This window comes from Lactuca sativa, chromosome 5, assembly GCF_002870075.4.
Source record: "Lactuca sativa cultivar Salinas chromosome 5, Lsat_Salinas_v11, whole genome shotgun sequence".
Lineage (NCBI taxonomy): Eukaryota > Viridiplantae > Streptophyta > Magnoliopsida > Asterales > Asteraceae > Lactuca > Lactuca sativa.
Genome location: NC_056627.2, coordinates 315,697,696 through 315,703,002, shown reverse-complemented (window position 1 = coordinate 315,703,002; position 5,307 = coordinate 315,697,696). Strand labels below are relative to the sequence as shown.

Here is a 5,307-nt window from a genome sequence, read left to right as displayed (position 1 = left end):
CCAATAGAAGTGTGTTCCATCCAAATTGTCAACCAAACACTTCAAGAAATGGAATCTTGAATTCCAACACTGTCGGAATCCGCGGTTCCATTTCTTAGCTGTGGTTTCTAACATGTCTATTATTGTTTTGATAGGGAAGCTGGTGGAACTATTCAACAGCCCATTACACAATTACTTCAAACAAAACAACTGCTTTCTGTTTCTGTTGGATTCTGATCCAACTCGAAAGGCAAGTAAATTTACTCTTCTACCCTCACTAACTAAAATACTAATTAAAAAGTATCACATGGTTTCAGGGTATCTGAATATGATAAAACATTAAAGTTATGGGAGGTGTTACAGACAAGGTAATAAACCAAACTATACTTTGCTGATTACTTAATATACATGTAAAATGTCTAATAAGGTAACAATAAAATGTCTAATAAGGTATATAACCTTCTATTAAAACATTGTAATTTCATAATCAAATCTATTAAGACACTGTAATTTTATTATTTTTTCTATCTAGTCACACTCTACTTCAAAAAACTAAACATGTTTGTTTTTTTATTATTTTGAAAATCTAAACTTGTTTGATTTTGGTAAACATATATAGCATTTTATTAAGACACTGTAATTTTATTATTTTTTCTATCTAGTCACACTCTACTTCGAAAAACTAAACATGTTTGTTTTTTTATTATTTTGAAAATCTAAACTTGTTTGATTTTGGTAAACATATATAGCATTTTATATTCAAAATCTAACATAATTAAACAGTGTAATTTGTATTTCTTTTTCTTATTAAGACAACAAACTTTGCAAATTATTTACCTTTGAACTTTTTCTTATTAAAACTTTACACTTGGAAAATCTAATATTATTAGACATTATACTTTTTTTTCCTACATAGATAATGTACTTTGGAAATCTAGACAACTACAACATAGTACTTTTAATCTGGCCTATTAAGATATTTTCTTCTATTTTTTTTTCCTATTAAGACATTGTATTTTGAAAATCTAAATTAAGAAATTGAACTTTTAGTTTTTTTCCTATTAAGAAAATGTGTTTTAAAATCTAACCTGATATATATATATATATATATATATATATATATATATATATATATATATATATATATATATACACACACACACACACACACACAAACACAAATGATTTGTGAAAACGAAAACAACCATTAAGGACGAGATGCATGTATATTTGAAATAAAAATAAATGTTGTATTAAGATAATTTAAAAATATACTCGGAAGGGTAAATTTGGAATTTGCATTAACCGCATTAAAACTTTACACTGACTTTTATACTTTGAAAATCTAACATATTTAGACATTTTACTTTTATTTTTTCCCTACTAAGACACTATACTTGAAAAATCTAGACAATTATAACATTGTACTTTGAATGTGTAGACAATTGTAAAATATAGCTATAAAGATTTTTTTTTTCTTATAATCTTTTACTATTAAGCCATTGTACTTTGAAAATCTAAGCATCTATGATTTATGTTCCCATCACTAACATTGTATATCTTTTTTCATATTAAGACAATGTGCTTTAAGCATCTTAAATATTACTATTTAAATTATAGTGTTGTACTGCTAATATCTAACATATTAAGACGCTCATTTAATACCTTCCTGATGGAGACATTGCACTTTAAAAATCTCACCTATTAAGACTTTGTAACTTTAAAAACTTCTACTATTCAACCTTTTTCTTATTAAAGCAATACACTTTGAAAATCTAATATTATTAGATTTGAATTTTTTTTTTTTTTTTTTTTTTTTTTTTTTTTTTTTATCATTCAACCTTTTTCCTGATTAAGACAACATTTTATTTTTGAGATATAACATATTTAAATGTTATCTTTTAACTTTTTTTTTCTTATTAGGATAATACATTTTGAAAACATTGTACCTTTCAGGTTTTTTCTTGTTAAGCCTAACCTCTTTGAAAATCTAAGATATACTTTTATGAACAGGTTTGCCACATGAATAAGGAAAGTCAAAGATGGAATTCTAATGTTTGTCCAACAGTGATAAGGAAAATGAACCGCTTTGGAAAGAATATGAGGGGTATATTACTAATTTTATGCATTCTAACAATTATATTAATCATAACAAAGATTGTTACTAGCTGTATAAACTTTTGGTTGATTTTTCATAGTCAAGGAAATGTGTTTGAAGCTAGATGAGGATGTGAAAATTACATGATGATTTGTCTGGGATTCCATGTGTGCATACAATTATTGGAATTAATTTCATCCATCAAACACCTTATGTATATATTAATTAATACTTTCCTAAAGATAAACTTCTTGAATGTTACTCTTCAAACATACAACATGTTAATGGAAACAACCTTTGGCTCCAAACTCATTACATTAAGCCCTTGCCCCCCCCCCCCCCATTGGCAATGAGGATGGTGGTTCTTCTTCGTCTGCAAATCTAGTCACTTTGGAGTAGCTGGTTAGGTAGAAAGGGGGTGTAGTGGGGATGATATAGGTTGCCACTTTTGTAAACATGTTTTGGCATTTTTGTTAGTACACCCGTTGATTGCATCGTACTTCCACTTGTTCTTTTCTTACCATTTTAGGATGCCTTTTTTGTGAATTGCTTAGGCATTTTAGTACAAATGGATGGCTGCTACATATTGGTATTATGGAATTTAACTATATGTAATGGTTACACCCCTTTTTATTATGTACTTTTAATTACAAATACCATTTTGTGCAATGTATATTTAAAAGAGTACAATATGGGTGTACTATTTTGTGCAATCTACTTTTAAGGTATACCGTTTAGAATAATTAAAACACCATTTTCTGTAATGTACTTTTAAAATCATCCAAATACTATCCAAACACCATTTTATGCAAAGTGATTTTAAAACCATTTTATGCAATGTACTTATGCAATGTACCGTTTAGTACCATCCAAACACCATTTAGTACAATTCAAACACCATTATATGCAATGTACTTTTAAAAACAACCATTATCATAACAACCAATGTCGAAAAATCAAATTCAACTATATCTTGTACATTACTAAAACAAGCATGAACAATATAGCTCCCAACAAAAAAACAACCATCTGCATAAATGCCATCATCCGTCTATGTTCTGTAAACCTATTTAAGTCTTCCTTATCTTGTTGATCGTCAACTCAATTGAAAAACCCACAACTTCCTTGTACCGACTTAGGATCATGAAATAAATCAAATTCATTGTTACCTTATAATTAGGGCACTGCTAAAATTTCACTTTGCCCTTCTTCTTACCTCATGAAATCCCTATGGAGCTTGATTTTGGAAAGGATGTTGACATTATTACATGGGAGAGAAATGTCGGCTGAGTCTTGCGTGGATGAAATTGATATAAAGGGGGATATCACGTTGACTGCCATGTAGGATTCCACATAGGATCCAACTCGCCAACTTAAGAGAGGGATACCGCCAACAATGGGTAAAACCTTGTAAATACAATAAATAAACTCATTAAACAAAACCGCAGGCTTTATTAACCCTAAAAGACGTACTAGGGTAAAATCAATAATTTTTTTATACCTAAGGGCTTATATGGAACTAGCCCTTATTATTTCTAGTATTGCATTATAGATTCAATATCTAACCTATTAAGACATTGTAAGACTTTGTATTTTGAAAATAATTTGTTTTATTTTGGTCAACTTTTATAGATTTATATCTTCAAAATCTAACATTTAACTTTTTCTTAATAAGACGGTGCACTATGATAATATTGCATCTTTCTAATTTTTTCTTATTAAGACATTCATAAAAAATGTTCTTTCTATTTTCTAACATATACTTTGAAAATCTAAACACTTATCACATAGTCCTTTGTTATCGAGAAAGTTAAACATGATTGATTTTGGTTACCACTTGTAGGATTATATTTTCAATATTATCACTTAACTCGTTTGGTTTCGTTTTATTACAAGTGACAGTGGAGTATGTGAACCTTATTGCTAGCCAATATTTTATTTATTGAAAAGGGTATATGACAAGACTTTTGGGTGTTATGTGTATTATAAATAAAATTTGTATTCATTGAATAAATCAAAATGTATAGTTTATTCAAATAAGTTAAATAATAGGTTACGACGGTATTTTTACTAGTAGGATTGAAGTTAGTAACATCATCATAAAATATGTCGCAATGATAACTAAACGTTATTCATATATATAGGTAAAATTGGACAAATATGTGTTGTTGAAAATGATTATGTTATTGACATTAATTATGAATTAATAATTTTTATATTGTTTTGATATGTAAAATTGTAACTATTTAATTTGAAGGATATAACAAAATAAACAATTGTTAGAATCAAATCAATTAATGACGTCTACTTGCGGCATATTCGTGAATAAATTTAAATATAACTATTAATTTAGTGTTAGTTTTAACTTTTGTTATGGTTAAGTGATTTAAAAATTACGTATTTGAGTATTTTTAAAATTCTTTTTATCATTTTGAAATATCAATGTTTATAACATAATGTAATGTAATTAAATTTTATTTGTTATTGTAGTATGTTATTATTAATTAATTTTAAAGTCGCTTATTATTATCAAATTTTTGTAAAAGATTAAAACATAGGTATAAAGTTTTTTTTATCTATTTATCTCACGTTAATTAAACATTCTATATGTTATTAGAAATTTAAAAGCTTACGAGAGTTTATGGGAATTTTGAAAGGTCATGAGAGTTTCAATTTATATAACATGTCATGATGATACCACCACTAGTGGGAATGTGTAACATCTATAAAAATCATGCCAAATTTAAACTTTTTAAAACATTTCAAAACCAATAATTATTACAAAATATATAACATGTCAGAGTATTCCAGAATCCAATCATAAAAATATAAGGAGGTTCACAATCACGGCTTCGCCTTCCCGTAATCATCAGAAGTACCTGAAACAATAATCGATAAATGTAAGCTCGAAGGCTTAGTGAGTTACCCCCAAAATACCATCTTCATACAGATATAATCATATCATATAAACAAACAGCATGCATAATGAGCCTGCAGCTAGCAACTCGTCAACTTCCTTAAGAGCTCAAAAATCACCAAAAACCTAATTGACTAGTTGAGTTTTCAACCAACTTGTCAAGTCCATCCGTGTCCAGATGTCTGGAAAAACCTTAACTGACTCGTCGAGTTCATGCAGAATCAAATACCGACAATCTTCATCCGACTCGCCAAGTCGGCTATGTGACTCGTCGAGTTCATGCAGTCCGTTTCTAATCCAGACGTTTTTAAGC

The 5,307-nt window shown here is 28.2% G+C and overlaps 1 long non-coding RNA gene across 1 annotated transcript; it reads left to right on the top strand.

Moving 5' to 3' along the window:
* Positions 1-294: 294 nt before the first annotated feature.
* Positions 295-2,693, top strand: LOC128125939 (uncharacterized). Its single transcript, XR_008223246.1, has 3 exons — positions 295-347; positions 1,993-2,086; positions 2,178-2,693. It is a non-coding gene; the product is annotated as an uncharacterized LOC128125939 (long non-coding RNA).
* Positions 2,694-5,307: the final 2,614 nt, after the last annotated feature.